Raw genomic sequence first — 10,700 nt, forward strand, 5'->3', positions numbered from 1 at the left:
TCCAGGCTTTTGAAACATCACAGCCCCAGAGATTTGGCTCTGCCTGGGGTCTCGGGCATGTCCTGCACCCTGGGATATGGCCTGAGAGCACACAGAGCTGCAGCAGCAGGATAACCGGGTCCTGCAGCCTTCTTGCAGAAGTGACAACTGTTTCTTTTCCTGGGGAGACTCTGGACCCTCTGCCCTGCAAGAGGGGATTTGGGGAGGAGGTACGTGGTATTTATCTTCAAGGAATACACAAGTAAAGTAGCATCTTATCAAATAAAAAGCAATCGAGGGTCCTGTGGCACCTTTGAGCCTAACAGAAGTATTGGGAGCATAAGCTTTCGTGGGTAAGAACCTCACTTCTTCACTTGCATCTGAAGAAGTGAGGTTCTTACCCACGAAAGCTTATGCTCCCAATACTTCTGTTAGTCTCAAAGGTGCCACAGGACCCTCTGTTGCTTTTTAAAGATTCAGACTAACACGGCTACCCCTCTGATCTTATCAAATGGATCACTTGATGATTTGTTTATTCTGTTCATTCCCTCTGAAGCACCTGGCATTGGCCACTGTCGGAAGACAGGACACTGGGCTAGATGACCATTGGTCTGACCCAGAATGGGCATTTTTATGTTCTTAAATGTTGACCTTAGATATTGTGACGGAGCAGGAAGCAGGGCAGATTTGACCTGGGAATGTTGCAGGGGGGTTGCAGTGGGGATGTGGGACTTCCCTTGAAGGAAGCTACCTGAGCTGTAACCTGAGCCAGGAACGGGGGTGGGGAGAATTAACACCTTCTGCCCGGGAGACTGAACAAAGGAGAGGAGCAGCGGGAGGAGTTTTAAGTTTAGTTTCGGTTGGGGCTGGGTGGTGCAACGCAGGGAACCCCAAGCTGGGGTCTAAGCTCCCTGAACCTCCCAGAGGGACCTAATTGAGGGGGTCTGGTCGTACCTACATGCTCTGCTTGAGACGGTGTTCCTGTCCTTAAATAAACCTTCTGCTTTACTGGCTGGTTAAGAGTCGCAGTGAATCTCGGAAAGAGGGGTGCAGGGCCCTAACTCCCCCACACTCCGCAACAACTGGTGGCAGCGGCGGGATCTACTGCACCCCGTGGACGGCTCTTCCTGCAGTAAGTGACTGGGGAGCAGTAAAACGAAGGGGGATTGACGGGGACCAGGCGTGCTGAAGAGTGGGAGAGAGACGGTTATTACCCCTGGGAGTGTGTGACCAGCGAGAAGGACTTTTGCAGTAACAGGGTCCCCCGGGGGGATCGCAGCAAGTGGTCCCAGGGGCGGAGGAGTCTGCAGCTCAACCCTGGCAGAGAGGCGGTGACCTCGAGAAGGGCTGGCACACTAGGGGTCCCCCTGGGAACTGTGGGGAGCTGTGAGCACACAGGCCGGTGAGTGGCCAGCAGGAAGATGTATGCCAAGCGGCTTAAGAGCGACCTGGTGGAGCTGTGCAAGCAGAGGCGGCTGCGCATTGGGAGGCTCACCAAAGACCAGCTCATTGCCCAGCTGGAGGCGGAAGATCGCGCAAATAAACTGATCCCTGTGTCTCAGGGAAGCAGCCTGGCAAATGCAGCGCAGGCACCAGTGTCTGTCCCAGCTGGGAGTGGTCAGCCGGCTGCTGAGGGCTTCCCGAGACCCCTCCTTCCTATGCCTAGGGGAAGGGGGGGGGAGGAGCCCAGCAAATACCGAAGGCGCCGTGGCCCCCCCGGCCAGCAGGGGACCCTCCCGGCGAAGCTCGCCGGCCAGCAGAGGATCCTCCCGGCGACGTTCGGCATCCGTGGAGCGGAATTGGCTGGAATGGGAGAAAGAGCTAAAACTGAGAGAGCTGGAGGATCGTGAACAACAGAGACAGCATGAACGGGAGGAGAAAGAGAAACAAAAACAGGAGAATGAGAGACAGAAACAGCATGAAGAGAGACAGCGTCAGCATAACCTGGAACTGGCGAGATTAAAGGGCAGCGAACCCCCGGCTGCGGTGAGTGAGGGGGGACCCAGGACTGCACGGAGCTTTGATAAGTGTGTCAGGGACTTTTTAACCCAGACGGCAAGGTTCGTTGTCTGACCGCAGAGTGAGAGACAGGCAACACCAGCAAGGTCCAATACAAGCTCTTTATTGAAGAGTGCACACAACAATAGAGAGCGGCCCGTCTCCAGAGAGAACCAGCCACGATTACAATAACTAGTGAGATTATATAGACAGTTCCGTCGCGTCATAGTTAAAGCAACTCAATTCCCTCCTTTACTAGTTAAAAGCTTCTAATATTCATGCATATCTATGTTCTTTGACAGTACAAACAGTTCATGATTCCTCAGCAGCTTCTTATCAGCTTTTTCGTCATGCACTAGAAACTAGGAGAAAGTAGGGAGTTAAGAACAGAAACGGAGTGGAGACTGCAAGTCTCCATATGTCCAAACAAACCGTTCCTAGTACATTTGGTACAAGAATATGGTCCCCCCCTTTATCTCATTCTTTGAAGCCCAAGCAAGCATGTCCTCATGTTTCACAGAGAGACAGGAATGGCCCAGCAACTACAGTTAGCCTAACTTTGGCTAAGCTGGCCAAACAACCTGTTCTATACTCCATTTTCCTTGGACCTAACAGTCCCCCCTTTGTCCCTGGAGTACTTTGAAGGGACTCCTGGGACAACTAACTACTGTGAGTGGTAAACTTGGGAGATTGTTACTTTTGGACAGAACACACCTTGGCGCCTATCCAACTTTTATTATAACATACAAGGCCAGCAAGCTGCATATAATTACAACAGCGCTTCGGAGTACATTATGGAGCCAACCACCTATATTTGGAATCCAATTGAACAGGTTACTTTACTAGGATTCAATTCGCTTCTTTCTGTGGTTCTTTGCTACTTCTATAAGGTGTTTGCTTTTTCCTAAGTGGCATTATAAACGTCTGGGACATACACACAGCATTCTTGTCCAATTAATGCACATGTTCCTCTCTGAGAGGCCAGTAAAATATCTAGAGCCAAGTGGTTCTGGAGAACCATCTGCTTTAGTTTTCTTTGTGCGGTTGCCAAGTCCACCAGGGCATCGGCGTTAGTCTAATTTCTCAGATGTCTTGGTGAATTACTCAATCTCACATGCATTTTCCCCATGGACCCGGCAGGATTCGGTATATGGGAGCCCACACCTCCCTAACCGGTCCATATGCTTGGAAGGAGCATTGAGAATGTCCGCACTTCCACCAGGAAGTCTCCAAGTATTTCTTTATGGCCACAGATCAGATGGTACTCCTGATGTGTCTGTAAGGGCAGTGGGCCAAGCCTGAACATGCTAGATCCCACTGCAATGCCTTCCCAGCCTCAGTGATATTCAATACCATCTCTGTCAGCAACTTCTGGGTCATAGAACTAAGGACGGAGATAACATGTAACTCACCAATTCTAGCCTGTACCTGGGTTAGCTGTGCTCCACAAATAAGGCTTGTGGCCTTCTTTAGTTGCTCTAATTTCTTATTATGTTTTTGGTTTTTTAAAAATATTTTAAACTGCTGCTGTACTATTGGCCCTATCCCATAGGGATCCGGTCAAGTCTCTCTTCTTTCTAGAGGAAATAACTCAAGCCCTCTGTTGTGCTAATCTAATACAGCCCTTTTTGCATTTAAAATTTAATTAGGGAGGGCAATACATGCTGAAGGACTTATTCAAAACACAGGGCGCAGCCTGTAGAATAAACCCCAAAATTCAATCAAAACCACATTCCCAAGCATGGGTCCCACAAGTTTCTTCCTGCCAGTGTATAATTCTTTGTTTCTTCACCAGGGTCAGTTCTTAATTTTTTTTTGTAATCAGGAATTCCTGGACTTTGGTGGTTTCAATGGAGCAAGTGTTCCTTCTTCTCTTTTTCTGAAACAGTGTGGTTCAGCATCATACAGGGGAGAGGTTACTAGCACATCACCCTGTAATGGGTTTTGCTTCTTTTAGGAAAAAATCCAAAGGCACAGTAGGTCTGTCAGTGGACAAGGGAGAGGTTACTAGCACTTCACCTTGTCTTTTTTTTCTTTTCCCTGCTGTCCAGAAGGCACAGCAGAGTTAGAAGGAGAAATAGGCTGATCATCAGTCGGAGAGTCCTCCCGAGGTGGAGGGATCTTTTTGCAGTGAGAAACATGAGTCCAGGTAGGCAGTCCTTGGCACTTCACAGCGGTGTTGGTGGTTAACAGGACTTGGAAAGGGCCTTTCCAGCATAGAGTCAAAGCAGTCTTTCGTTGATGGACTTTACGTAGACTCAGTCTCCTGGTTTTAATGAATGGCAGGGCTGCTACGGTCTTTAGGTAGCACTTCTTTACCTGTGAGAAAAACCTAACACATTTCATTAATGCCTGGCAGTGTTTTACAGATTTTACAGCTGCTTGGGCACATTCAGGCCCCCCTTTTCTTGGCTGTCAGCCAAGTCTTAGCTGTGGGCAGTGCCCTTGGATGGGCCAGCATCTTATCTTTAGACTGAGCTTGCTAGCTATTTTTTTTTTCTAGTTAACTCGTTCTGTTCTTTTTCTTTCTTCCCTTCTTGGCTTCTTTTAACCTACAAAGGAAACTTTCACTTTTCACTCATACACTTTTTTTTAACAATGAACACATACACATTGCCATTATACGTACATTAGTCTTATTATTCAATGTATGCCGTGTACACCCTTCCAGTAAAATAACTTCTATACAGAGCTTTGGAGCAACAAACCAGGACAAGCACACCCACCTTTGAGGAGTCCACTCGGTACAACCTCTTGTGTCCAATAGCTTTCCTCCCTCCCCAGCCCTCTGGCTAGAAATCTGAGGTAGCCAGAAGGATCCCATGTGCAATATGGGGAGTGGGTTAACCTTCCATGTCCTTGCTTCCAAAGACTGTTGATATGCAAATTTTAACAACATTTTTTTTAATTAAAAGATTTGACCAATGAAGCTTTTTTTTTTTTTTTACTTAAGCAAATGTATTAGACTTTAGTATATCACATTTTTCCTGATTTATTTAAACACTTTTTGTATTCCAAGTTGAATAAAAACAAGTATCTGCTTTTTTGATTTAACCCTTCTATTTAATTTTGAACTAGACTGTTTTATGAAAATATTAAACCCAACAATTCTGGCCACAAGACAAACACCACAAGACAGGACAAAGAACACAAAAATCATTCTTATTGTACCAGTAAATGCATGGTACGTTGAATGCTGTTCAGCTGGTATCCGTTTTCTCTGATGATTTGAAAGACATTATTTACTTAAAATATTTCCTTTATATACACATACTCTTGTTGATTTTAGGCAAAACTGAGGAATTACTCCATATTTCCTTGTATTTGTTTCATAGGCAGCCCAGGTTTCAGTGGCTTCTACCTTATTAGTTAGGAAATTGCATTAATACAGATGCTTTCTGGCTTGCTTCCAGATCCAAAGCTATCCACAGCTTAAAGATTCTTACTTTAAAAAAGGACACAATGAACTTTCCTAGACTTTTGATTGCCTTTTACTTTTAACTCCTGCTATTAAACACACAGTGATCTGAAAAAGACAACACAACCTATATTGGTAGGCTTGCATTTCTTTTACCTCTACTACAATATACACTGCACATGTTCTGGGGAAAATGCACATCCTCTCCACAATTCAATTTCTACAACACTAGCCACATCAATTTCTACACAAGGTATAACTGTTTTTTTTATGCTTACAAAATCTCCATGCACCCACAGCAAAGTGACAGCTCGACCACACAGAGCCAGGGGCACTGTCTTTCTATCTCTTTACTAGATCTTTTATTTACTATTTTGTTACCCAAAAACAAATTTAAATCTTTTATTCTTCTGGCTTTGACTACTCTGCTGCAGCCACAACCTTTGGTCTTTATTTAAAACATTTTAACTCTTGTAGCATTAAGTCACTTTAAGGATTAAATGCTAAATACCTTAAACAACACTAGTTTCCTGTGCCTGGCAAAAGTATTCTCGGTTTTGCAACTTTAAACAATACCAATTTATTTTAAACTTATAAAATACAGATTGTACACAGCAGGAGTGTTCTTCAGCAAATTAGACTAACGTATTCATAGTCGAATAATTCCACTTAAATAACTTCTTGCCTGGATTACTTACAGAAATTCTTACCAAGTTTCACTGCTTAATTCTCTCTAGCAACTATAGAGTTAACTTCTCACTCTTGGGAGGGCTGTTCTTTTACACCCTGGGGTCTCCTGCGATGTCTCTTTCAGTGATTCCAGTCCAGGCCAGCTGCCTGGGGCTTCTTCAGCGTCCCCAAACCACACCAGCTCCAGGGTCTTAAAGGCAGATTGTTGGATCTCACTGGATAGTTAAGCTTTGCAAATGTAATCTCAGCACTGTAACTTGTACTGCCTTTGGTTTGCCTCTGTCTATATTTTTTCACAGCCAGCTGGGGCCGAAAGCAGTTTTTCTTTTGGTTTATAGTTATACCATACAAATAAATAATCCATTTGTCCCGGTCTAAGATCAACCAGGATATTCCTGAGGGAATCCATCCTGTCAACAGAAAAGGTTCTGCACCTTGGCCAGTCTTTAGTCGGGGACAAATGGGTAGTAAAGGAAGGCCATTGAATTTGGCATAAGTTTCTCATTTAGATTTAGTCAAACCGGTTGTTCCAGAGATTTCCTTCCAATTTCTAAGTACCAGAGACAACGGGGCGTCCCCCGGGCACTTGCTGCCAAACTGTCCCATTTAGCCTGTAGGGACTCTAACCCCTTTCCCGGGGACTCTAACCCCTTTCCCGGGGACTTTAACCCCTTTATGGCAATCGCTTACCTTATTCAGGGACTCGAACCCCAAAGACCTGACCTCCCCAGGGACTCGAACCCCGAAGACCTGGATCCTACTCAACGGGTAGGTGGACATTGCTGGGTTTCTACGGGCTTCAGCTGGTTCACAGAACTCGCCTTATCGCCGATGCAGGGATCAGGTTACCGGGCAAGGCTCCTCGAAGCCAGAGGATGCGCGCTGCGTTGCTTCGGAGTCTGATCCCGCACCGGAGAGTCAGACGAGTCCCGGCGGAGTCGCCAAATTTGTCGGGGACTTTTTAACCCAGACGGCAAGGTTCGTTGTCTGACCGCAGAGTGAGAGACAGGCAACACCAGCAAGGTCCAATACAAGCTCTTTATTGAAGAGTGCACACAACAATAGAGAGCGGCCCGTCTCCAGAGAGAACCAGCCACGATTACAATAACTAGTGAGATTATATAGACAGTTCCGTCGCGTCATAGTTAAAGCAACTCAATTCCCTCCTTTACTAGTTAAAAGCTTCTAATATTCATGCATATCTATGTTCTTTGACAGTACAAACAGTTCATGATTCCTCAGCAGCTTCTTATCAGCTTTTTCGTCATGCACTAGAAACTAGGAGAAAGTAGGGAGTTAAGAACAGAAACGGAGTGGAGACTGCAAGTCTCCATATGTCCAAACAAACCGTTCCTAGTACATTTGGTACAAGAATATGGTCCCCCCCTTTATCTCATTCTTTGAAGCCCAAGCAAGCATGTCCTCATGTTTCACAGAGAGACAGGAATGGCCCAGCAACTACAGTTAGCCTAACTTTGGCTAAGCTGGCCAAACAACCTGTTCTATACTCCATTTTCCTTGGACCTAACAAGTGCATCATGGCCCCATACAAGGAGGGGGAGGACATGGATAACTTCCTGGAGGCCTTTGAGACGGCCTGCGAGCTGCACCGGGTTGATCCCGCGGACAGACTCCGGGTCCTTACCCCCTTACTGGACCCCAAAGCCGTGGCATTGTACCGCCAACTGGGAGAGGCAGAGAAAGGGGACTACAAACTATTCAAAAAGGCCCTGCTACGTGAGTTTGGGCTGACTCCTGAGATGTACTGGGGAAGGTTCCGGAGTCAAGATAAAACCCCTAAGATCTCATATCTGCAACTAGCCGTCCGCATGGAAAGATACGCCAGCAAGTGGGCTGGTGGGGCCCAGACGAAGGAGGACCTAATTAAACTGCTGGTACTGGAGCAACTGTATGAGCGGTGCCCATCCGACCTGAGGCTGTGGTTGGTGGACAGAAAGCCAGAGAACCCGCGACACGCCGGGCAGCTGGCTGATGAGTTTGTAAAGAGCCGGTCAGGGGGTGGCAGGGAGGAGCCCCAAAGAAACAGGCCCGCCGCGATGCAGAGAGAGAGTCACCCTGGGACCTCCCAAAGGGGGAATATGGGAAATCCCCTCCCACGGGGAATGCCCAGCATCAGGGACAACCGACCGGCTCGAGGGGACCCACGGGACCTGAGCTGCTATTACTGCGGCCGAAGAGGCCACGTTCGGGCCCAGTGCCCCAAGCTCAAGGACAGACTGAGCAGACCGAACCCGCACCGGGTTAACTTGGTAGAGGCCCAGACGGACGAGGGGCAGGCTTCCCACGCAAGAGGGGCTGGCAGCTTATCAACTGCTCAAGAGAGAAAAGGGCCCCCGGCCAGCTTCTCTGGGGGGCCAGATGCTCCGGATTCAAAGTTCTCCGTTTACAGGGTTGGCGCGGGGCTGTCCCTGCGGAGCGAGTGCCTTGTTCCCCTGGAGGTGGATGGGAAGAAAGTTTATGAATACTGGAACACGGGCGCAGAGGTGACACTGGCCCGGCCCGAGGTGGTGGCCCCAGATCGGGTGGTGCCCAACACCTTCCTGACCCTGACCGGGGTGGGCGGGACCCCATTCAAGGTTCCCGTAGCGAGGGTACACCTGAAATGGGGGGCCAAGGAGGGCCCCAAGGACGTGGGAGTGCACCACCATTTGCCCACTGAGGTGTTGATGGGGGGGGACCTAGAGGACTGGCCAAGCAGCCCCCAGACCGCCTTAGTCGTGACCCGTAGCCAGAGCCGGCGAGGGGCACTACGCCCTGACCTTGGGAAGAATGTCCCACCGGAGGCACCGAACCCTTCCCGGGTGGGGAGGGAACACCCAAGGACAGGCCGCGGGGTGGCTGGGGCTTCCGACCCAGCCGACGAGAGGGAGCAGGTCCCCATCCCTTCCCCAGCCGCCGAGTTCCAGGCCAAGTTGCAAAAGGACCCCTCCCTGCGAAAGCTAAGGGGCCTGGCTGACCTCAGTGTGGTACAGACCATGAGGAGAGGATGCAAGGAGAGGTTCCTGTGGGAGAAGGGGTTCCTGTACCGAGAGTGGGCTCCCCCGGGGGAAGTGGAGTCGTGGGGGATCAGGAGGCAGCTGGTGGTTCCCCAGAAGTTTCGCCACAAGCTACTGTACCTGGCCCATAACATCCCTCTCGCAGGGCACCAGGGAATCCGGCGCACCAGGCAGAGGCTGCTACAGAACTTTTACTGGCCCGGGGTCTTCACCAACGTCCGGCAGTACTGCCGATCCTGTGACCCCTGCCAGAGGGTGGGGAAGGCCCGGGACAAGGGGAAGGCAGCATTAAGACCTTTGCCCATCATAGAGGAGCCTTTCCAGAAGGTGGCCATGAACATAGTGGGACCTCTCAGCAAGACGACCCGGTCTGGGAAGAAATACATCCTGGTGGTGGTAGATTTCGCCACCCGCTACCCCGAGGCAGTGCCCTTATCGTCCATTAAAGCAGACACTGTGGCGGATGCGCTGCTGACCATTTTCAGCCAAGTGGGGTTCCCCAAGGAAGTCTTGACGGACCAAGGGTCCAACTTCATGTCGGCCCTACTCCGGTGCTTGTGGGAGAGATGTGGGGTCCGGCACAACTGGGCCTCAGCATATCACCCCCAATCCAACGGGCTGGTGGAGAGGTTCAATGGGACGCTAAAAATGATGCTAAAAACATTTATGAATCAGCACCCGCAGGACTGGGACAAATACTTACCTCACCTGCTGTTTGCGTACAGGGAGGTACCCCAGGAGTCTACCGGGTTTTCGCCTTTCGAACTGCTATATGGAAGGCGGGTAAGGGGGCCCCTGGACCTAATGAAAAACGAATGGGAGGGGAAGGCCACTCCTGACGGAGAGTCGGTGGTGGAGTATGTCCTGACCTTCCGGGAACGACTTGCCGAGCTCATGGGCCTGGCCAGGAAAAATCTGGCCAGAGCCCAGAGGAAGCAGAAGGTCTGGTATGACCGCACAGCACGGGCCCGCACCTTCGCCACTGGGGATCAGGTGATGGTCCTCATCCCCGTAAAAAAAAACAAACTCCAGGCCGCCTGGGAAGGGCCCTTCAAGGTTGTCAAGCAACTAAACGAGGTAAACTATGTGGTGAAGCTGTCGAACCGGGCACACCACCACCGGGTGTACCATGTGAATATGATAAAGCCATATTATGACAGGGGGAATATGGTGTTGGCCGTGTGTGAACAGTGGGAGGGGCAGGGAGATGACCCTTTAGTAAATCTATTCCCTAGAACAAGAGTTGGCTTCCCCCTGGAAGCAATTCCCCTCTCTGATCGGCTAACCCCTGCCCAGCGAGCTGAGATCGGAGGGGTGCTGCATCTGTACCAGCAGCTGTTTTCCAACCAGCCTGGACGCACTAATCTGACTGTCCACCGGGTGCAGACAAAATCGCACCCGCCTATAAAATGCTCCCCCTTCCGAGCCACAGGAAAAACTGCTCAAAACCTGAAAAGAAAGGTCAATGACATGCTGGCTTTGGGGGTAATCCAGCCGTCTTCCAGCCCTTGGGCCTCGCCGGTGGTGCTGGTCCCCAAAAAGAACGGGTCAATCCGGTTCTGTGTAAACTATCGGAAGCTCAATGCCATCACTGTAGC

General features: G+C 49.6%; 1 long non-coding RNA gene across 1 annotated transcript; it reads right to left on the reverse strand.

Moving 5' to 3' along the window:
• Nucleotides 1-2,085: 2,085 nt before the first annotated feature.
• On the reverse strand, nt 2,086-7,609 carry LOC128833541 (uncharacterized). The gene is made up of 2 exons (XR_008444264.1): nt 6,776-7,609; nt 2,086-4,296 (listed from the first exon to the last, which is right to left on the reverse strand). It is a non-coding gene; the product is annotated as an uncharacterized LOC128833541 (long non-coding RNA).
• Nucleotides 7,610-10,700: the final 3,091 nt, after the last annotated feature.

The sequence above is a fragment of the Malaclemys terrapin genome, chromosome 3 (assembly GCF_027887155.1).
Source record: "Malaclemys terrapin pileata isolate rMalTer1 chromosome 3, rMalTer1.hap1, whole genome shotgun sequence".
In the NCBI taxonomy this organism is placed as follows: domain Eukaryota; kingdom Metazoa; phylum Chordata; order Testudines; family Emydidae; genus Malaclemys; species Malaclemys terrapin.